The sequence below is a fragment of the Antechinus flavipes genome, chromosome 4, assembly GCF_016432865.1.
Source record: "Antechinus flavipes isolate AdamAnt ecotype Samford, QLD, Australia chromosome 4, AdamAnt_v2, whole genome shotgun sequence".
Classification (NCBI taxonomy): domain Eukaryota; kingdom Metazoa; phylum Chordata; class Mammalia; order Dasyuromorphia; family Dasyuridae; genus Antechinus; species Antechinus flavipes.
Genome location: NC_067401.1, coordinates 153646622 through 153671354, shown reverse-complemented (window position 1 = coordinate 153671354; position 24733 = coordinate 153646622).

The window sequence follows — 24733 nt, the reverse complement described above, 5'->3', positions numbered from 1 at the left end:
AACAATAAATTTGTTTAAACATTCTTCATTGGAAAGATTGGCTTCTTTTCAATGAATACTAGCTCCAAAATGACTTTTTTACTGTAACCATAATTTGAATTACTGTTCAAATCCCATTTCAAATGAAATCATTATGTGATTCAATATTAAAAAATAAAATAAAGACCTTGGGATACTGGAGAATTGGGGTCATAGAAATATAAAACTTTTGCTACCGTATCACTAATTGAGTTTGATGGGGAAGGTCAGTCCTTGAAGTCCATCTCTGTAGTAGGAAAAATACTGTTTCTTAAGTAGAACTTCTACCATCACACTGTGATAGTATCTGCATATGTATATATACCTTTCCCATTATTCACACATTCACACATGCTCACACAGAGAACAAGATTTAGAGAGAGCTTGAAACACAGAGACAGAAACACATATGCACAACCAACATTATGATAGGAGTGGAGGGATTTAGCCCTGTGTAGAGTCTGCAGCAGTAGGAAACTCATTGTATGGACAATTCTTCTACTAATATAACTCAATAACTACTTTTAACATGATAATCCTTAAGAGTTACTTGGGTCATACAGTCAGAATATATTAGAACTTGAATCCAGTCCTTAACCTAATTTAATCAAAAAGCTCTTTATTAGAAATTCTTCCATCAACTGACAACTATCTAATAGTTGAAGAGTTATTTAAAATCACTCATTTGGAGTTTCTCTTGGGGCTGTTAACTTACTTGGCCAGCCCCCCACAGGTGGTAATATGGCAACGTTAGGATTTCTTTACCCTCAGGCTAGACTTCCCTCCAGAATTCTCCACTGCTTCTGCTCTGCCAAATTACCCAGCAGGAAAGGTACTTTACAAAATATAGTTGTCATTTTTAAGAAACCCTTGGGACTATTTAAAGTTTTTTTCCAAAGTTCCATTTTACTTATATTAAGATTTCATTGTGGAATCAACATTTTTTGAGATGAAGATGTCCTTTCTCTTCAATGTCTGTCCACTTTATTAGCTGGTATTAGCAATAAGGGGCTAAGCAAAGAAAGTGCTATACCTGCTCAGACTTGAAGTGATTAGAAGAAACTTAGGTCAAAGAAACAAATGTTAGTGTGTTTATTGTGTGAGTAAAGAAAAAAAATAGAACTTATTTTACCACTACCTCCACCCCCTCTTCCTTGCAATTAGCACTTCTAAGTAATTGGTCCCACCTTACCAAAGTTCAGGTTAAGTTTCAAACTTTTAACATATCTGCAAACCTCTTTAAATCTTGGAAAGGATGTATTGGTGTTATAGGAATTAGCTTATCATATTGGTTAGTTGGGTTGTTGAGTGAGGAACTTGTGTTTCCTTTGGATATCCCTTCTCATTTGTCCCTCCCTATGTTGGAGCCCTCATTTAACAATAGTTCTATCCCCAAAGAGAGAACTTACCCATAAAGTGGAACGTACCTCATTGTCTGAATGAAATACAGCTGGCAAAGATAATCGGGCATGTGGGTTTTCCTGAATTACTGTAAGCCCTAAGCTCTCCAGCTGCAGTCACTACAGACCTGCTCTGGCTTGTCTCCTGCCAAAATTATTTCCCACAGACAGGACAACTGAAAAAGTTCAACTTCAGGTTACAGACTTTCAGTGATCCAGAAACTGACAGTCACCAAATTAAATGGATAAATATGGGCCAATTTTGATTTTTTTCCCCTTTGGAATATTCTGGTTGAAAAGAAGATCCTATCTTTTTTTTTTTTTTAAGATTCTTTTTCCCCCAATTTTTGAAAAAAATATGATTAGTAGTAGTTTGAATTGAGAAAGTTGAATGTGTTCTCTGAAAACCTATCTACTCCTAATTATCTTGTTGTTCTCAATGAACTTTTGAAAAATAATCACATACTATTTTTAGTCTCTGACTAGTTTTAATGGGGCATTTAATTAAATGATTCATTTACATTATAATCTTTCTACAACTTCTTTTTTAATGTACAGTTAATTCTCAATTATCCAAGCATATAAAAATGGTCCAATAGTACACTATGGAGCATATTTTTATTTGTATTTGGAATGCATCACGCAGACTTGGTAATAGGAGGTAAGATATCTGCTTTGTGAATTCTTTCACAAATGCAAGTTATACTTGCCTTAGGTTAATACTCATACACTTAAATGGATCTATAATCTTGTCAATAATGTAAATTCCTTCCAACTCTGCAGGTAACTACCTATCTATCTCTTTTATCCTGTATGATTGTCTATTATCCATGTAGAGTTCATGGGAGGATATAGACTCTCCCTCTAATTCTCTCAATAATATAGTTGCCAACTTGGCTACCTGTCCCTTGCTCTTACCACCTTCTTTTTTTCTAATTATAGATTATATATATCATACATTTAGAGCCAAGCAAGACCTTAAAGGTTATTTGGTCCAAAAAAACAGAGAAATTACATGCCTTGCACAAGGCCATAAAGATAAGAAATGTCAAAAATTTAAAATTTAGTCCTTAGACTTCTAATTAATGTACTTTGTGTATGTGTATGAATAGATATACATACATATATACACGTTATATAAAAATAAAAGTTATTAAAAGGGTGTATTATTTTTTAATGTGTGTATTCTCTTATTCATATAGCAATTCATCTATGTCTGTTTATCCTAGGAGACAACTCTATGATAAAAAGGTCCATTCAGATTTCTTTTCAACTCTTACAAACACAGATTTAGGTAGATATTAGAATTTATTTGGTTAACTTAGAAATCTCATGGGACAGCAAGAAAAAGGAAGCTGAAGAAGTTCAAGGAAATTGAGAATGCAATAGAAGCAAGGGATCTGGGGGCATCTAGAATGTGATGATTGTAAGGTAAAATGGAGTATGAAGATGAAGTAATTATTTGAAAAGTTTAAAAAATCATTCAAATTTCCAGATCGAGTTTTTCCTGTTATATACTTTTTAATTTAACAAACAAATATCAAAAATGAATTATGGAGGAATAGCTAGATTGCTCAGGGGATAGAGAACCAACCTTGGCATTAGGAGGACCTAAATTCAAATCCAGTCTTGCATACTTGACACTTACTAGATATATGACCCTGGGCAAGTCACTTAACCCCAATTGCCTTATTCAAAAAAAAAATCTATTATGTATAAGGCACTATGATAAAATGCTGGAGTTTCAAATAGACAAATGACAAGTAGTAGCAGTAGACTTTAAGATATTCACATTTTATTGTGGACGTAACATATAAATAAATACAAGATAATTTGAGGAAAGAGAGAATCTTGGGTGTCCTGTAGCCGGCTCTAACTCAGAAGATGCTATTGCTAAATTTTCATTAAAAACATTTATATTGTAAAAACTGTCTAATGAGTCTAACATCAGGAAAGGAATATAGAGAACTCATTGGCAATGTAGATACCAAAATGACTTATGCAATATAATTTCCATCTCTTCCCTAACCAAATTGATGATAGACTTTTGGTTATTTTATTGTGAAACTATTCTTTTCTCACTGTCTGTGTCTTAAGAAAAGTACTTATTTTAGTGCCTAGAGCAAAGTTTCACATCCAATATGCCAGGATGTTTGTAGTATTTGCCTCACATAAGATAGAAATGAAAACCTAACTAATAGGTAAGAGTGAGGGTAACCACAGGCAAGATGCATAGGATAGAGAACTAAATTGCTATGTCACTGTGAAATTGAACATTTTAATTGTTTAGACTTAAGTGATTGGAGAAAAGACTAATAATTTATAATTTAACTTAAAAATATTTTTATTATATTTTTCTCAGTACACCACTGAAGAAAGCACTCTACAGATCCTTTGATCATTTCTCCCCAACTGATGTTTGACATCAAGTTAACTTGGATTGAATATTTTCTCTCTCACACACTCTCAAATCGCTGGTTGGTAAAGGAAAAGACATTAAAAAAAAAAAAAAAAACTAAAACTAAATTTTCTTTGAACTGTTAAAATCCCAGTTGTTCTGAGTTTTATAATAGTCCCAAATTCCTGTCTAATGAGTCTAACATCAGGAAAGGAATAAAGAGAACTCACTGGCAATGTAGATACCAAAATGACTTATGCAATATAATTTCCATCTCTTCCCTAACCAAATTGATGATAGACTTTTGGTTATTTTATTGTGAAACTATTCTTTTCTCACTGTCTGTGTCTTAAGAAAAGTACTTATTTTAGTGCCTAGAGCAAAGTTTCACATCCAATATGCCAGGATGTTTGTAGTATGTGCCTCACATAAGATAGAAATGAAAACCTAACTAATAGGTAAGAGTGAGGGTAACCACAGGCAAAATGCATAGGATAGAGAACTAAATTGCTATGTCACTGTGAAATTGAACATTTTAAAAGACATGCATAAAGAGAAAAACAGGAGGAGAAACAGAGACAAAGATGGAGACACAGAAATACAAAGACAGATTTTTTTAAACTACTTGAATGAAATAAAGAATTAATGGTAAGGGAAAGAAAATTATATAAATATGGGGAAAATGGAAACTATGACTCTGCTCCTGATATTTTTTCCTATATTCCATGGAAATCCCAATAAACTTCATACCTACTACTCTAATGGTTTACTAAACATCTTTCTCTGTGCTAACTGATTTTCTTTAGATCCAGTCTGACTTCTTTTGCTTATAAATTTATCTATAGAAAGTAAAATTCTAATCAGTTTTATGTATAGCTCTATGCAATGAGCTCTCTATAGGCAATGTCTCAGTGCCAATGAATGAATCAAGCAACAAGTAATTTTATGCACCATGTGAGGCAACCTGATTTAGTGGATTGATTACACAAGTAGGAGAAAGAAAGACCTGGATTCAAGTCCTCCTTAAATATATACAAGTTAATCTCTAAATGCCTCCAGGCAATTTTTTCAGCTCACATAATTTGTCAATCTACATCTGAAGAGGGAGTTTCCACAGGAATGAAATCACAAGTTCATACCACCATTCTCCCTGGAGGGGAAAAAAAAAAAAAAATGTGTTTGGTATTATGCACATGGATGATCATACCCAGGATCTCATCATTATTCACAACTGTTCCACTTTCTTGATCAAAAATTCTGACATTTCTTGATCTGACCATAACCCATCATTCTACCTCTCCCTTTGCTTCACCCCTTCTAAATCTGTCATTTGTCCTTATCATAACCTCCAATACTTCTACCTCCTAGTGTCTTCTTAGGCCATTACCCTGGCACTGACTTCACTTTTCTCCCTTTCTAATCTTGCCCTTTGAGCTAACCATTATAACTCGACATAAAACAGTTCTCTATAATACTTCTTTTATGTGTCTTACCTACTTATCCCACCACCTACTTCAAACTCAAATATTGATGAAGGACATTGACCAAGATGCTAGTTGCGTATCTTTTAAGTTTATTTTTATCTAAACCTCAACTGGGCCCTCATGGGAGGAAGTAAAGCTCTCCATTTCCCCCTAATTAAATCTCCATCTCAATCATGGCAAAAACCTTCTTTTCTCTCTTCAAATTTCTTAAAATTCTCCTTTCTCCCACAAGATCAAGTGAAGATGACACCTTTTATATGAGAAATTTTTGGTCCTTCCCTATCAAACCCTCTTCTCATTTCTCTTTAACTCATCCCCCACTCTTATCACCCTTAAATACAATCTCTAATAATAAAATAATCTTTATCTTTTCCAATTTCAACCCATCTATATGTGCTATTTATCTCATTCCCTCTGAACTCACCAGCAAATTAATTCTTAATAATCAGTCAACTATCTCTTTCTTCTTATCTATTAGTTCCTTCTCTACTTCTTTCAAATAATACCTAGTTCTTTCTCATCCTTCCTAAAAATTTTTTTAAATTTTTTTAAAATAATGTTCCTGAACTATGATCCTATAGTTTTTTCTTTTCTCAAATACCTAGAAAAATAAATTATGTATGTGTGTGTGTGTGTGTGTGTGTGTGTGTGTGTGTGTGGTTTTGTGTGTGTGTGTGTGTGTATAAGGACAGTCATTTCCTCCATTTACTCAAAGCTGGGTAAGCAGCAGACGATTTTCAGGATACCTTTTCTAGCTCTTTCCTCACCCTTGAAGGTGAGCAGTGCAAAAAAGGCTGTTTATACACTTAGGGCTCTATCGAATCCCACTGCTGCTTGCAGTGAGATGACCCTACTGATGGGACTGATGTAGACAGTTGATGATAGGCACCAAATATTGGGGTCTAGTCATGTGAAGAATTCACAGTGGTGATTATCTTTGGCAAAAGGTGGGTTTATTTAGTTAAAGAGATAATAGACAAAATGAAGAAACATAATAGATATCAGAAATGGTAAATATGAAATAGAGTTGGAGGAAAGACACCAAAAAACAGTGTACCATGGCTGACTGACCCAAAAGAAGATAGCAGTGAAGTCATGGTCATAAATTGTCTTATATAGGAAATTTATCTTCAGGTACTTGACATGACTTGGATTTCTAACTGCATTATCTCTAGAGGGTGGGGCCACAGAACTAAACTGTTCTAGAGTATGAGAGCCTTCTTCCTGCCTGCCCCAGGGAATAATTTTTATTAATTCTTCAGTTTTCTCTCTGGCAACCATACCAACTATTCAGGACCTCACCACTATGTCCGGCTTAGTCTATGTACAGGATTGTGATTATAGCTCCCAGTATATATGCACCTGCTGCTTGCCATCACAGTCTTTAAGGAAGGAAATGGTAAAATGGTATGATTTTGATTCATGTATAAGTTGGATTTTAGTGAAGGAGGGTTGCATGAAGTTATCAACTTATTCTCTTCCAGAGCTATTGCTGTCCAATTGCAGGAGTCATGACGTGATCCCTCAAGATGCAGTGGATAACCTTGGTGTCTTTGATGCCTAATAAAATTCTCTATATACATATATACATAAGGGTGTGCCAGAGCCAACCCTAAATAAATCAAGTAAGTCCATTGTTAAATTTTCAGTATGAACTAATAAACCTGGATTTTAAAAAGTGATGAGGAAAATGTTAATAATGTAGAGTAAAATTAAAATATTCCATGAGCCCATCCCCACCCAGCTGGTTGTTAAATATTTACTGATGGGAACTCTAAACCAGCTTGTGAATTAAACCAGCTTATTCTCAGGAATTGCTAAAAGGAGCCCATCTGGTTCCTATTATGGTGCATATAATCAGGTCATTTCTCCCAATAGATCCTGTTTGCATAGAATAATGTAAAAACTAGTTCAAGTTCATTGCTAATCCATCCATTGTGTCTTCAGTCTCTGAGACTGTCTTAATTAGTATATCTTTTGAGAACCAACTCCTTTCTATTTCCTCCTTTACTCTCTAGATCCTGCCCCCCACCTCTTCCCCTGAGATTTTTAAAAGTTACCCCCTCCCAAAGGAAAGTTGTTTAATCACCTGAGTCTGCCTTGCTAAGTCATTGTTCGTTAAGTCTATCATACACACACACACACACACACACACACACACACACAAAACGCATATATGGACAAAGTATAACAGTATTTGGAATAAGAAAGACCTATGCTTAAATCTGGCATCAGACATTAGCTGGGTGAGCCTCAGTCAACCCAATTAATTTTTTTTATCCTTAGTTATTTCAACCATAGCTAAAATAACTTATACTCAAAGGATTGATAGAATATATTATTATATATTATTTTATTATTTATTGTTATCATCTATACTTAAAAATGTGATGGAGAAAATAATAATGTAGATTTTAGTTAAAAGTGTGTTTTTTTCTCCAGAGAGCTAGTTGTTAAAACATCTGAGCAAACCACTGCAATACCTTCCTCCTGATAATATTTTGAAGTTCAAATGGGAACAACTATATCAGAATGATAATGTGCAAAGTCCTTAAAAATATCATCAAAAAATATTGTGCTTCAAAGAAATCATTCAAAGGATAAGGGTTAAACCTATGATTTTATTATTACACAAAACTCCTAGATAAGCCAATATCCTCTACTAATGCAAGTCAGTCTCAGAGTTTCTTACACCAGGGTTTTGTTGTTGTTTAATCATTTCAGTATGTCTGACTTTTTGTGATCCCATTTGGGGTTTCCTTGGTAGAAATACTAGAGTGGTTTGCAATTTCTTTCTCTGGCTCATTTTACAGATGAGGAAATCAAAGCAAATACGGTAAAATGACTTGCTCAGAGTCACACAACTAGTCTCTCAGGTTGTATTTGAGCTCAGGTCTTCCTGACTGCAGACTAGGTACTCTATCTATTGTACCATCTATCAGAGTATCAAATTCAAATTGAAATAGTGCCATTGGATCCATACATAAGAATCCCTGCAGTTTGCATATTGAATTAGAAAAGTACATTTTAACATTATCTATATCCTATTGTATTTTCATTTATCTTGTTAAATATTTCAAATCATATCTTAATTTAATGCATTGAAATGTTGGCCAGTTGAGATGCTTAATACTTGTGGCTGAAAGCACTGAAAGATGAAGTGAATTCTTTCCAGGGTCACTAAGTCAGTACATTTCAGACCATACCTTTCCATTTGAAAGAGTATAAAGATCATTTGATCCAACCCTTTCATATTAAAAATTAGGAGAATGAGACTAAGGAAGTAAAATGATTGCCTTAAGTCTGAAGGAAAGTACAAGGCATAATTAGAACTGATCCTTGATTTTTTTTTTTCTTTCCTGCAAGTCCAGCCTTCTATTCACCACACCAAGTTGCCTCAGGATAAATATATATTTATCAGAATTATCAGAATAAATATATATTTATTCCAACAAAGTTCAAAACTTTTCTGCTGCCTCTCTTTACTTCAAAGCTATTTTGCAAGTCTACAAGGAATTTCATTTCATTATTTTTCTCCACACCTAATTTTTGACCCCAAATTACATTATCCAACTCAACCATTTATTCTCCAGACTTGGCTGTGTTTGATCTTTTTCTGTTTCCCATACTCAAATGCCCCAAAGCACTTTGGATTATTCCTTTCCACTGATTATATTTTATTTGATGTATTTATTTGTGTCTATGTCTAATGTCCACCATTAGATCAAAAAAACTTTGAGAGCTGAAGCAAGGTGACATTTAAGTTTTTGCATTTCTACCAGTACTGAACACAGTGCCTTACATAAAGAGCATTTACTCAGTGGTTATCTATTAAATGCTTTATAAAAACTGTGCCGAGTTAAACACTCTGAATACAAATACAAAACCAAAAACTTTCCTTGCCATCAAGGAGCTAACATTACCTGGGGGTAAGTGGTTATGATGGTATGCATGTAAATACTAATAAATAATTACAAAGTAATATTGATAAGGATGCCTCATGGCTGGGAGGATCATTATGTAGGATATAGTGGTTTTTGAATAAACTAGGTATTCTAAAAATTAGGAGTAAGGAGACAGAACATTTTAGACATGGGGAAACATTTTCCAAAGATACAGAGGTGGAGTAGAAAATAGGCCAAATTTTGGGCTGGCTAGATTGTAGAATATGTAAAATAAAATGTGAAATAAAGTGTTTGATAATCAGAAACCAAATATTGTTTGAAATTACCAATTTTCAAGAATCAATATTTGCAACATCTAAAGCCAGTCAAAAGCCCTTATAGTCCCCAGTAAAGACAATTCCCAAAGTACTTCCAAAGATATTCTGAGTAATAGCAATCTCAGTGGAATAAGCTTATCATATCATTCCATGTTGACTCTTTTGAAGCATCATGGAATTACAGCTAGAAATGGTTCCAGAGACCATCTAGTCCTCATTTGAGACATCCTTCACCAGGTCCCAGTTATGGGACCAAAAAAAAAAAAAAAAGTCAGGTATGTTACCTGAGAATCTGAATTCATATTAAATTTATGCCATATGTAAATTCAAGGGAAAATTGAGAGTACAACCAACAGTACACCTTCATCAACATGCCTCCTAGACAAGGTTAGAGCTTTGCATTGCTCTTTGGATCTAAACTCAACATTAATCTAATTCATCCTCCTAATAGCATAATTTTGAAAAGGATTAGTTGGAAGACAATTACCTGATGAATCCTATACAATTGTTTCTTTCTTTCTCTTATATTTTTTATATTTTTCCCAAATTATAATTCAATCAGATTCAAAAACTGCTATGAATACATCTTCAACCAATAATCAACAATTGATGACTTGCAAGTCATCTAGATTACTAAGGAGTTATATGCCTTGATTATCATGTCAAAAATTATGTCCAAAAAGAAAAAAATATTAAAAAAATAATTTATCTGTTTCCCCCTTTGTAATTATTTCATTTTTTTGTATTTATGTTTATGTGTTAGGCCTACTTAAATTAAAAGATATATTTCTTGCCTGCCATGAAGTTTTAAATTTTTAATATCTTTTGGAAACAAAATGAGAACCAGAATGGACAATACTGCAGTAAGACTTTTACTTATTATAATCTGGAATTGCTAATGTCCTTGTACCTTGATGGAAGCATAAATAGTACCTGGTGGTACTATTCTATTGAATGGACAATTCTATTGAAGGAAGGATTGGGGAAACCAAGAAATGGAGTTTATGGGAGGCACCTTTCTTTCTAATAATAATGGGGAGGTAATGTTATATCTGTGTCACTATAGAATCTAGATAGAAGAGATCAATCCTTCAGTCTCTGATAAGAAATTAACGAGGGAGAGGGAAGTTTAGGGGCCTGTTGTTTGAGGGGACATTGATCAGGTGGTGGCCCAGAAAGAGTTTCAGCATCAACTTGGATCTGTAGACAAACAGCATGCAAGAAGGTAACACATTTCTAATTACAATCAACCCTCAATATTTCAACAAATCATTTGAGTATTTTTGTGAGTGACCTCATTTTCATTTTTCATAAGCAACTGGGGACATTTGCAGCTATTTGCAATAGCAAAAAAATGAGAGTCATATAGTAGGCACTTCACTGCTCTTGTTCATCCTACTGTTTAAAAGAGCTCCCCATGCATTTGTGACATTTTCATTGTCTGTCTTAAAAACTCGAGTTTTGAGTTGTGATTATGTTCCCTGCTGATCTGATTATGCCGATATATTCTGCACAATTTCCAATCCCATTCATCAGTTGTGAAGAACAGAGTTTGAGAGGTGATATCAAGTCTCCATGTTCTAACAATACCATCTAAGATCCCAACAACTTCTCCTTTGGTTATCAAAAGGCAGCAAAGGTAGTAATAACAATGTTCTCAAACCTCTGTCTGACACTGTTGTATGGAATAGAGAGACATAAAGTGAAGAACTTACAGGAATGGGTGAATTCTTTTTCTGTATTTTATTTTCATTATTTCTGTCTTTCCCCTATGACCTGTATAATATGTGCAGGTTCATATTTACTTGAGCCTTGGCCAGTTAGAAACATATTTACTTAACCTGAGCTGATGATATTTATTAGTATTTGACATTTATCGCTATTTAGTCTATTAGCTGGACCACTGTCTGTTTGATTAAGTCTGAAAGCCTGACTTTCTGTTTCCTAGAAATCAGGAGATTTCAGGGAAACAGAAACCTTCCATTCCAATTTTTCCAAATAGCAACAACCAATTAGATGACTCCCCCTCCCCTTCTCAATGCTCTCTTCCTTGTGATGTAATTTCTTGTAGAAAAACTATATATCTTTACTATTTCTTTAGCCCTCCTACCATGAGCTTTCTCTTTCTTATCTTGTGATGGGATGGCTCATCCTCCGAAGGTTTTCAATAAACAATTTTTCTGCCTTCTACTGAGTGATCTCTAAGTAATCATTTTGGGTAAGAGTCTTCTACATCCCTAACACTGTGGAAGGTAATATTCAGGACCCACGGGCCAGATGGGGCAGCTGAGGACGATTATCCCCTCACCCAGGGATATGAAGTTTCTTTATTTAAAGGCCCACAAAACAAAGTTTTTGTTTTTACTAGAGTCCAGCCCTCCAACAGTCTGAGGGACAGTGGACTGGCCCCCTATTTTAAAAAGTTTGAGGACTCCTGTATCTAGAGAATTACTAGTGAGAAAAAAATGATTTGCAAGTCACCAGTTTTATTTTGTGTACTTCATTTTATGGTTTATTTCATGGTTACTGTGTTAAGAAAAGCATTAATATGTCATTACTATGTTATTCAAAGGAATTGCATGCAGAAAAGTATATTTTCAACAATCTCTAATGAAAGCAATGACCAGTTTTTTAATGGTCATGGGAACATAACTCTCTGTATCTCCTAGGTTCCATATATCAATATTTACATTTTTTGCACCATTTTCTGATACTTATCCCTGACAAATTTGAGGATTGGCTGTATTTTGTTCACTCTGATGTGTGATCGGGGTTTACTGAGTTTGGTAAAAGTATTATCTACTTTTTGACCCTAATATTCTTGGAGCTTCTCCTAATCATTAACACCACTTTACATTGGTAAAACTACTGTGAATTACTCTTGATGTAATTCCTACCACATAATGAACCTCTTCAGGGAACCATTACATTACTTATCTTGTGTTTTTGTTTTTTGCTTTTTTTTGTTTTCTTTTACTTTTACCTCAATTGAACTTCTTTTCCAGTGCTACTTGCCACAGGCATCTTGTCCTGTAATTGTCTAATAATGAGCCTGAAGCTATTTGAATAGTATAAAGTCCCTTAAAAGACGTTGTCAAGAAATGGGTTGTAGTAGAAGTGACAGATACTCTATATGCTCTACATGCCATGAAACTGTCTTTGAAAGAACTGTCTCCCAGAGCACCACAGATCAAACGGTTGTCAAAGCTTAATTTTTTTTTTTTCTGAGTGTCAAAGTCCTAAGTGTGAAGAGTAAATCAAATCCCAGACTTGTCATATTCTTTTAATGAGGGGTGTCATTTTTGCAAATGTAGAGGAGAAGAGATTTGTATCCAACTGAATCAACACTGTGTCCTGGATAAATATTCTTTCTGTACTATTGTCAAAAAAAAAAAAAATCTCCTTTGTTAAAGGTTTTATGGTCTATGAACATTTCATCTGCTTCTAATCTTAAGTAATTAAGATAAATCCTGAACAAAAATTTTGATGAGAATGAAAAGTTCAGTTTTAGTATCCAGGAAATCTTTGAAACAAACAAACGCTTTACTTTTCCCCAAGTGTCTATTGCATTAGCAAGTTATTTGAGTTGGAAAATTGTTGCTTCTTTTAGTAAGATTCTTTCAGAAAAGGATAGAATTTTGAACACACACACATACATGCACACACACACACACACATACACAAACAGGTAAATGTCAGGGACAAAATAAATGTGAGATATTTAATTGTATAAAAAAGAAACACACTCTAAAAAGGACACTAACCACTCAAGATCATCCAGGTAATCAGTGACAAGCCAGGCATTTTTTTCCTAAGATGGGGGGGAAGGGGGACTCTGAGACACAGTGACAAATAATTTCATCTCTGAGATACAGTTTCCTTATTTGAAAATGGAGATAATGCTAGTGATACTTTGTGCACAAGGGAATTTGTGTGAAGAAAAAAAATGACAAATCTTTTTTGCCCTCCCCCCTTTTTTTATTATAGATTTTTATTTTCAAAATATATGCATGGGTAATTTTTTCAACATTGACCCTTGCAAAATCTTCTGTTCCAAATTTTCCCTTCCTTCCCCCCCACGCCCTCCCCTAGATGGCAGGTAGTCCAATACATGTTAAATATGTTAAAATAATATGTTAAATGCAATATATGTATACATAAAACTTACAAATCTTAAAAATTATATGAATTTTTATCATTATGGAAAATTTGTCAAAAGCATCTATTATGCACTAAATATGTAGTAGGTATTATAGTAAGCATTGGTGACACAAAAAAGGTATGCAAGAATAAAACAAAACAAAATGATCTCAGGATCAGTCTCTTATTTATTTATATTTTAGGTTACATTTTAAGTTCCTGATCTGTCTCCCTCCCTTCTTCCTTGCCCTCCACCATTTCATACACAAACACACACACACATATAGACATATAAATATGATTATGGGCATGTGTATATGTGGACACATATGTATGCATATATTCAGATATGTACACATACATACACAGATGAGCATATACACATAAAAGATATTTCTATTTATCAATTCTTTCTCTGGAGATGAATAACATGTTCCTTCATAGATGTTTTGCAATTTGATTTGAGTATTTATAATACTCGGAATAACTATTCATACTCAGTTATTCTTCAAGCAATATTGCTGTTAACAATTTTGCTGCTACTGTATACAACATTCTCTTGATTATTCTCATTTCACTCTTTGTTATTTCATGCAAGAATTTTAAAATGTTTTATTAATTTTTTTTAAAATCAACCTATTCATTGTTCCTTAGAGAACAGTATTACTGCATCACAAAAATCTACATCCTAATGGGGAAAACATGTAAATGACTAAGAACAGTTATATGTGCATACAAAATATATAGAGTTTAAAAGAAAGAAAATCTCTTTTATTTTATAGTATTTTATTTTTGAAAATCCATGCCAAGATAATTTCCAGAATTCACCTTTGCAAAACCTTGTATTTCAAATTTTTTTCTTTCTCTCTTCTCCCTCTCTCATCTTCAAGACAGAAAGAAATCTAATATAGGTTAAGCATGTGCAATTCTTTTAAACATATTTCCATGTATGTCATGCTATACAAAAAAATCAGATCAAAAAGAGTAAAAAAAAAAAAAAAAACACAAGAAAGAACAAAAACCCAAGCCAAAACAACAACAAAAGATGAAAATACTATGCTTTAATCTACATTTAGTCTCCATAGTTCTCTTTGTATTTAAATGAGATTTTCCATACCAAGTCAATTGAAATTGCTTCATTGTTGAAAAGAGCCAAATCCAACACAATTGATTATCACATAACTTTGTTATTACCGTGCACAGTGTTCTTTTGATTCTGCTCACTTCAGTTCATAGAAGTTTTCCCAAGCTTTTCTGAAATCATCCTGCTCATCATTTCTTATAGAACAATAATATTCCATTACATTCATATACCATAACTGAATCATGCATTCTCAATTTCCAGTGCCTTGTCACTGGAAAAGGGCTACTACACACATTTTTGCACATGTGAGTCCTTTTTCCTCTTTCATGATTATGGAAGAAAATCTCAAAGGAAAGAGATGAGTATTGGTAGGGATTAGGTAAGAACTTCTACATAAATTAACATTTGAACTGTGTCTAAAAGGAAGCCACCAGGGAAACCAAAAAGCTATGGTGGTGAAGGAAAGCATTCCAGCCGTAGGTTATCTATATTTGCCCAGTAATCTGAAATAGCCTTCCAAAGGAACAATATCACTCTTTGAATAATCTCTTTGCTATATCTCCCATTAGCATGTACTTGCCTGACTCAGTCCTACTTCTACTGTGAGAAATAGCCCAAAGCTATACTAATAGCAAAGGAAGAGTCTCTTTAATTGGTTCGAGACAAGTGAAGTTACTATTCCAAATTCAAAAGGAATCAGTCATTGAACCACAGCAGTTCTGCCATGTTTACCAAAACACGATGGCCTAAGTTTCATAGATATTGAGCTTTCTCCTTTCCAGAGCAAAACAATGTCCTCCTTCAAAGATTATAGTCATAATTAAGATCATAGAAGTTAGAATTTGAAGTAACCTGAAAAAAATCTGTTCTACTCTTTCAGTTTTACAAATGAAGAAACTAGAACAGGATAATTGACATGCTTGAAGGTCTTCAGGAAATAAGCATCAGTCAGATTTTGAATCTGTCTCTTTACCGTATAGTCAGTGTACTTTTTTGTCATACAAAACTATTTTCCAACTACATTTTTATTACTTTGCCATAAACCATTTCTTGCTACTGCTGTTGTTAGAAGCAGTCATTAAGAGGTAAGAAAACAGTGGCAGCTATCCCATATTTATTCAGAATATGAAAATAACTTTCAGCTGAGAAAAGGAGATTTTTTTTTTCAGAGTCTTGACTAGAAACCTGAATTTTAAGGATAGCTTCCTCAGCTTTTAAGGCAAAAATTAGTCTAAACTGCATGGAGAAGGAAAAACGGAAAGGAAGGAATCCTGGTGGATACACATACTATTATAATATGTATTCTGATAATCGATCAATCAATGTACACTTATTGAGCATTACTATATCTAGGCATTATAATAAAGTTTGGGGAATGCCAAGAATAGTGAAGCAATCTCTGTCCTCAAAAATAACACATTCTGTTATGGGCCAGAACTCTGAAACAAGGACTCTTACAAGGTGTTAAGTCAATGGAATTGATAAATACAATGGTTATCTAGTTTAATATGGTGCTGAATAGTTCTCTAAGTTCAGTATGATTGATTTAATCTTACAACAAATAACAGTTTCTTAGTGATATAATGATTGGTTTGTACTCAGTGTAGCACATATAAGCTGAGACAAACTCAACCAAAGGAGGCAGAGGCATTCATTCCATCTTCCACCTTTGTGGTGGCTGAAGGCTGAAGCAAAAGTCTTGAGACTCAGAGGGCAGAGAATACAAAGGACTGGAGGCAGGAGCACAAGCTCTTGGAGCCAAGGAAAGAGATTCATTTCCATCTTCATCAGCCTTGTGGTGGCTGGCCTGGTCTCCTTAACTACTCCACTGAAACCAAGACTCCTGAAGGATCTCAAGAAAGCTAGCTGGGCACTAGGCAAGGAGATAAGATTTTGAAGGAAACAATAAAGGATTTTGACTTTAACCCCTGGCTATTCTTGTGGTCATTATTCAATTGAAACAAAGGCTGCTCCCAAGACCTTTGGAAAACCACCAAGAACATTACAACATTCTAGAAAAACCACCCAATAATGGCTGTCGAACTTTTCATGATTCTAGAGGTGTAGGGGTTTTCAAGTATCCTCAGCAATGAGACACTAGCCAATGTCATGATTTTTTTTAGAATTAAATGTAATTTTAAAAACTATCACTTCTCCAAATTATCTACATTTTTCATATAATAAATTTGCATTTGTGCCAAATGAATAGCTCCTATTTTCCTAGCTTTAAGGTTTTGGTATAGTTCTTTTCCTTCCAACAATCCAATAAGATGATCAACGAAAGTATTATTATTATCTCCACTTTACTGTTATGTGCCAGACTCTGAACTTGAAACAAGGATGCTTACAAGGTACTAAATGGAATCGAGGAGACAACGGTAATCTAGTTTAGCATGGTTCAGTATGATTAATTTAATCCTACAACAAATTATGATTTCCGGACTTCCGGTTAAGATGGCGGAGAGGAGGCTCACAGTTGCATAAGCTCCGCGCTTTCTCTCACTATCCACTTCATTACAAGCCTCTGAATCAATGCTTGACTGAAAAAAACCCACAAATAGTTACCAAGAGAAGCCATCCTTGAGATCTGCCAAGAAAGGTCTGTCTTTACTGGAGGGCTGGGGCGGTTTTAGATCGGGCGCAGGCGGCGGGCAGCGGCAGTGAGAGCACGGGAGCAGACTGGAGAGGGGGTGGGGAGTGATCGCAGCTGTCTCTGCGGGAGAGCTTCGCTACAGGTTTGGAACCTGCAGCAAGTCAACAGCCCAGCAGAGAAGCTAAAAACACCGGGGCTGAAGAACACAACCGCAAACAGCTGGAGTCTCTCAGGACCTGGCCGCCCCCCCCTTCCCCCCCCTCAGTGACTCAGCACGCTTTGGGATCTCAGAGCGCAGGCGCAGCACAGTCCTGCTAGTGCCTCACTGCTGCCCCCTGCAGTCTGTAGAGGAAGCTCGATAACACACCCAGCCCCCCCCAAAGAAAGACTCCAGTTTTTTCTGTTTTTCTTTGGTAGTTTGTCTCTGATTAATAGACAGAATGAGCAAGAAGCTGAAGAGGACTTTAACCCTAGACAGCTTCTACACAGATAGAGAGCAGACTCTAAATCCTGAGGAGACTAAAAACAGGCAGTCCCCAGGTGATTCCCCAAAGGAGGAGATCGTCTGTTCCTCAGCACAGATGAACCTCATAGAAGTGATTAAAAAGGCTCTCACAAGGGAGCTAGAAGAAAAATGGGGAAAGCAGAGTGAGGCTTGGCAAAAGAGAAGGAAGCTTGGGAAAAGGAGAGGGAGGCTTGGCAAAAGAGCATGGAGAAGTCAGTTAAAGAGAGAGTGGATAAAGAAGTAAAATCCTTGAAAAATAGGATTAGTGAACTGGAAAACAAAATTGGCGAAATGGAAAAAAATTCCACAGAACAAAAGAACTCAATTGGACAATTAGAGAAAGATTTTAAAAAAGTGAGTGAAGAGAATACTTCACTGAAAATCAGAATTGAACAAGTGGAATTGAATGACTCGAGGAGACAAGAAGAATCAGTCAAGCAAATCCAAAAAAATCAAACAATGGAGAAAAATGTGAAATACCTTCTGGGGAAGACAACAGACCTGGAAAACAGATCCAGGAGAGACAATCTGAGAATCATTGGATTCCCAGAAAAACATGATGAAAAAAAGAGCTTGGACACTGTCTTCCAGGAAATTATCAAAGAGAACTGCCCAGAAGTCATAGGAACAGAGGAAAAAATAAACATTGAAAGGATTCATCGATCACCCACTGAAAGGGATCCTAAAATCAAAACACCAAGGAATATAGTGGCCAAATGCCAGAACCCTCAGATGAAAGAAAAAATATTGCAAGCGGCTAGAAAAACCCAATTCAAGTATCAAGGAGCCACAATAAGGATCACCCAGGATCTGGCAGCATCCACATTAAAAGATCGAAGGGCCTGGAATATGATATTCCGAAAGGCTAAGGAACTTGGTATGCAACCAAAAATAACTTACCCAGCGAGAATGAGCATCTTTTTCCAGGGAAGAAGATGGACATTCAACGAAGTAAGCGAATTTCATCTATTTCTGATGAAAAAACCAGAACTTAACAAAAAGTTTGATCTACAAATATAGAACTCAAGAGAAATCTAAAAAGGTAAAGATTAATCTTGGGAACTATATTTTGACTATATAGATGCATAAAGAATACATGTATACCTTGTTCTAGAAATTGATGTGGAAAGGACATTGTACCAGAAAAAGGGTAAAGTGGGGGTAGTACATCTCATGAAGAGGCATAGGAAACCTATTATATCTGAGAGAAAGAATGGAGGGGGATGAATATAGTGGGTATCTTACTGCCTTCAGAATTGGCTTTAAGTGAAAAATCTTAAGACATATTCAATCTATGGTGAAACTTCTCCCATCTCATTGAAAAGTGAGAAGGGAAAAGTGGAAAGGGAAGGAATAAGCTAAGCGGAAGGGAATACGGGAACTGGGAGGGAAAGGGGTAAGATAGGGGGAGGAACTCTAAGGCGGGGGGAGGGACACTAAAAAGGGAGGGCTGTGAGAAACAAGGGGTGCTCACAAGCTTAATACTTGGAAGGGGGGGAAAGGGGAAAGAAGGGAGGAAAGCATAAACCGGGTTAACAAGATGGCAAGTAATACAGAATTGGTCATTCTAACCATAAATGTGAACGGGATAAACTCCCCCATAAAGAGGAAGCGGTTAGCAGAATGGATTAAAAGCCAGAATCCTACAATATGTTGTTTACAGGAAACACACCTGAAGCGGGGAGATACATGCAGGTTAAAGGTAAAAGGTTGGAGCAAAATCTACTATGCTTCAGGTGAAGTCAAAAAAGCAGGGGTAGCCATCCTGATCTCAGATCAAGCTAAAGCAAAAATTGACCTAATTAAAAGAGATAAGGAAGGACACTATATCTTGCTAAAGGGTAGCATGGATAATGAAGCACTATCTATATTAAACATATATGCACCAAGTGGGGTAGCATCTAAATTCTTAAAAGAGAAACTAAGAGAGCTGCAAGAAGAAATAGACAGTAAAACTATAATAGTGGGAGATCTTAACCTTGCACTCTCAGAATTAGATAAATCAAACCAGAAAATAAATAAGAAAGAAGTTAAAGAGGTAAACAGAATACTAGAAAAGCTAGATATGATAGATCTCTGGAGAAAATGTAATGGAGACAGAAAGGAATACACTTTCTTTTCAGCAGTTCATGGAACCTATACAAAAATTGACCATATATTAGGACATAAAAACCTCAAACTCAAATGTAGTAAGGCAGAAATAGTAAATGCATCCTTTTCAGACCACGATGCAATGAAAATTACATTCAACAAAAAAGCAGGGGAAGTAGACCAAAAAATAATTGGAAACTAAATAATCTCATACTAAAGAATGATTGGGTAAAACAGCAAATCATAGACATAATTAATAACTTCACCCAAGAAAACGATAATAATGAGACATCATACCAAAATGTATGGGATGCAGCCAAAGCGGTAATAAGGGGAAATTTCATATCTCTAGAGGCCTATTTGTATAAAATAGAGAAAGAGAAGGTCAATGAATTGGGTTTGCAATTAAAAATGCTAGAAAAGGAACAAATTAAAAACCCCCAGTCAAACACTAAACTTGAAATTCTAAAAGTAAAAGGTGAGATCAATAAAATTGAAAGTAAAAAAAACTATTGAATTGATTAATAAAACTAAGAGTTGGTTCTATGAAAAAACCAACAAAATAGACAAACCCTTAGTAAATCTGATTAAAAAAAGGAAAGAGGAAAATCAAATTGTTAGTCTTAAAAATGAAAAGGGAGAACTCACCACTAACGAAGAGGAAATTAGAGCAATAATTAAGAGTTACTTTGCCCAACTTTATGCCAATAAATTCGACAACTTAAATGAAATAGAAAAATACCTCCAAAAATACAGCTTGCCCAAACTAACAGAGGAAGAAGTAAATATCCTAAACAGTCCCATCTCAGAAAAAGAAATAGAACAAACTATCAATCAACTCCCTAAGAAAAAATCCCCAGGACCAGATGGATTTACATGTGAATTCTACCAAACATTTAAAGAACAATTAACTCCAATGTTATATAAACTATTTGAAAAAATAGGGATTGAAGGAGTCCTACCAAACTCCTTTTATGACACAGATATGGTACTGATACCTAAACCAGGTAGGCTGAAAACAGAGAAAGAAAATTATAGACCAATCTCCCTAATGAATATTGATGCTAAAATCTTAAATAAAATATTAGCAAAAAGATTACAGAAAATTGTCACCAGGATAATACACTATGACCAAGTAGGATTTATACCAGGAATGCAGGGCTGGTTCAATATTAGGAAAACTATTAGCATAATTGACTATATCAATAACCAAACAAACAAAAACCACATGATCATCTCAATAGATGCAGAAAAAGCATTTGATAAAATCCAACATCCATTCCTAATAAAAACACTTGAGAGCATAGGAATAAATGGACTTTTCCTTAAAATAGTCAGGAGCATATATTTAAAACCATCAGTAAGCATCATATGCAATGGGGAAAAACTGGAACCTTTCCCAGTAAGATCTGGAGTGAAGCAAGGTTGCCCACTATCACCATTATTATTTAATATCATATTAGAAACACTAGCCTCGGCAATAAGAGGCGAGAAAGATATAAAAGGAATTAGAGTAGGCAATGAGGAAACCAAACTATCACTCTTTGCAGATGATATGATGGTATACCTAGAGAACCCCAGAGATTCTACCAAAAAGCTATTGGAAATAATTCATAATTTTAGCAAAGTAGCTGGCTACAAAATAAATCCCTATAAATCCTCAGCATTTTTATACATCACCAACAAAACCCAACAGCAAGAGATACAAAGAGAAATTCCATTCAGAATAACTGTTGATACCATAAAATATTTGGGAATCTATCTACCAAAGGAAAGTCAGGAATTATATGAGCAAAATTATAAAAAAGTCTCCACACAAATAAAGTCAGACTTAAATAATTGGAAAAATATTAAGTGCTCTTGGATCGGCCGAGCGAACATAATAAAGATGACAATACTCCCTAAACTAATCTATTTATTTAGTGCTATACCAATCAGACTTCCAAGAAAATATTTTATTGATCTAGAAAAAATAACAACAAAATTCATATGGAACAATAAAAAGTCGAGAATCTCAAGGGAACTAATGAAAAAAAAATCAAATGAAGGTGGCCTAGCTGTACCTGATCTAAAATTATATTATAAAGCAGCAGTCACCAAAACCATTTGGTATTGGCTAAGAAATAGATTAGTGGATCAGTGGAAAAGGCTAGGCTCACAAGACAGAATAGTCAATTATAGCAATCTAGTGTTTGACAAACCCAAAGCCCCTAACTTCTGGGAAAAGAATTCAATATTTGATAAAAACTGCTGGGATAATTGGAAATTAGTATGGCAGAAATTAGGCATGGACCCACACTTAACACCATATACCAAGATAAGATCAAAATGGGTCTATGACCTAGGCATAAAGAACGAGACTATAAATAAATTAGAGGAACATAGAATAGTTTATCTCTCAGACTTGTGGAGGAGAAAGAAATTTGTGACCAAAGATGAACTAGAGACCATTACTGATCACAGAATAGAAAATTTCGATTACATCAAATTAAAAAGCCTTTGTACAAATAAAACTAATGCAAACAAGATTAGAAGGGAAGCAACAAACTGGGAAAACATTTTCACAGTTAAAGGTTCTGATAAAGGCCTCATTTCCAAAATATATAGAGAACTGACTCAAATTTATAAGAAATCAAGCCATTCTCCAATTGATAAATGGTCAAAGGATATGAACAGACAATTTTCAGAGGATGAGATTGAAACTATTACCATTCATATGAAAGAGTGTTCCAAATCATTATTGATCAGAGAAATGCAAATTAAGACAACTCTGAGATACCACTACACACCTGTCAGATTGGCTAAGATGACAGGAAAAAATAATGATGAATGTTGGAGGGGATGCGGGAAAACTGGGACACTAATGCATTGTTGGTGGAGTTGTGAACGAATCCAACCATTCTGGAGAGCAATCTGGAATTATGCCCAAAAAATTATCAAAATGTGCATATCCTTTGATCCAGCAGTGTTTCTATTGGGCTTATATCCCAAAGAAATACTAAAGAAGGGAAAGGGACCTGTATGTGCCAAAATGTTTGTAGCAGCCCTGTTTGTAGTGGCTAGAAACTGGAAAATGAATGGATGCCCATCAATTGGAGAATGGCTGGGTAAATTGTGGTATATGAATGTTATGGAATATTATTGTTCTGTAAGAAATGACCAGCAGGATGAATACAGAGAGGCTTGGAGAGACCTTCATGAACTGATGCTAAGTGAAATGAGCAGAACCAGGAGATCATTATACACTTCGACAACGATATTGTATGAGGACATATTTTGATGGAAGTAGATTTCTTTGACAAAGAGACCTGAGTTTCAATTGATAAATGACGGACAAAAGCAGCTACACCCAAAGAAAGAACACTGGGAAACGAATGTGAACTATCTGCATTTTTGTTTTTCTTCCCGGATTATTTATACCTTCTGAATCCAATTCTCCCTACGCAACAAGAGAACTGTTCGGTTCTGCAAACATATATTGTATCTAGGATATACTGCAACATATCCAACATATAAAGGACTGCTTGCCATCTAGGGGAGGGGGTGGAGGGAGGGAGGGGAAAAAAATCGGAACAGAAATGAGTGTCAATATAATGTAATTATTAAATAAAAAAACTTAAAAAAAAAAAAAAACAAATTATGATTTCCTAGTGATATAATGATTGGTTTATACTCAGTGTAGAGCATATAAGCTAGAAGCCTTAGCCAAGATTCATTTGGAGAGAGACAGAGGCAGAGAAGACAAAGGACTGGTGGCAGGAGCTTAAGGTCTCAGAACCAAGGGGAGAAATTCAATTCAATCTTCCTGATGGCTGGCCTGGCCTCCTGCACTTCCCCCACTGAAACCAAGGCAGGTCTGGAAAGGCTTTCTAGAAAGCTGCCTAGCTCCAGGAAGGAGATAATAAAGGATCTGGACTTTAACTCCTGGCTACTCTTCTGGTGATTACTGAACTGAAAGGAAATCTGTTAGGATTCTTACAAGGTGCTAAGACAATGGGAATTGATAGAGACAGTAATTATCTAATTTAGCATGGTTCAGTATGATTGATCTGATCCTACAAGAAGATGTTATGGGCCAGAACTTGAAACAAAGTACTAAGTGGAATTGAGGAGACAGTTATTAAATCTAGTTCAGAATTGATTTAATCCTACAACAAATAATGGTTTCCTAGTGATATAATGATTGGTGTGTACTCAGTTTACAGCATATAAGCAAGGAGCTCTCCGGGCCAGAAGGACAAGCCCACTAAAGGACTACAAGCCCACTAGAAGCTCTCAGAGCCTCAGCCAGGATTCAGTAGAGCAGATTCACAAGCCAGAGAAGGTAGCTTATGCTCTCGGAATCAAGACTACAAAAGGCTTCTAAGAAAAACTAGCCAAGCCCTAAGTAAAGGACATAGACTTTGAAGGAGACAATAAAGAATTTGGACCTTAACTCCTGGCTGCATTTGGGGTGATTAATTACTTTGAAGTGAAACTAAGGCTGCCCCTAGAAGCCCCCCAAGAAATCTGCTCCCAGAGAACATTATACTTTAGAGAAGAACATTATAGAAAGCTGCTCCCAGAGACCTCCAAGAAAACTGAAACAGAGAACTTTTACACTTTACAAAAAAGAAAACTGAGGTTTAGAAATTTTAAGTAACTTTCACTACTCAAGCTATCTTCATTTTTATACAAAATGAATAAACTCATAGATGCATGAAACTCTAAGAGATCTTAAATATCGTGTAATCACAGAACCTTAGTATATGAAATTTAGATCTGGAAAAGAATATAAAGGACATTAACTTCAAGCCCC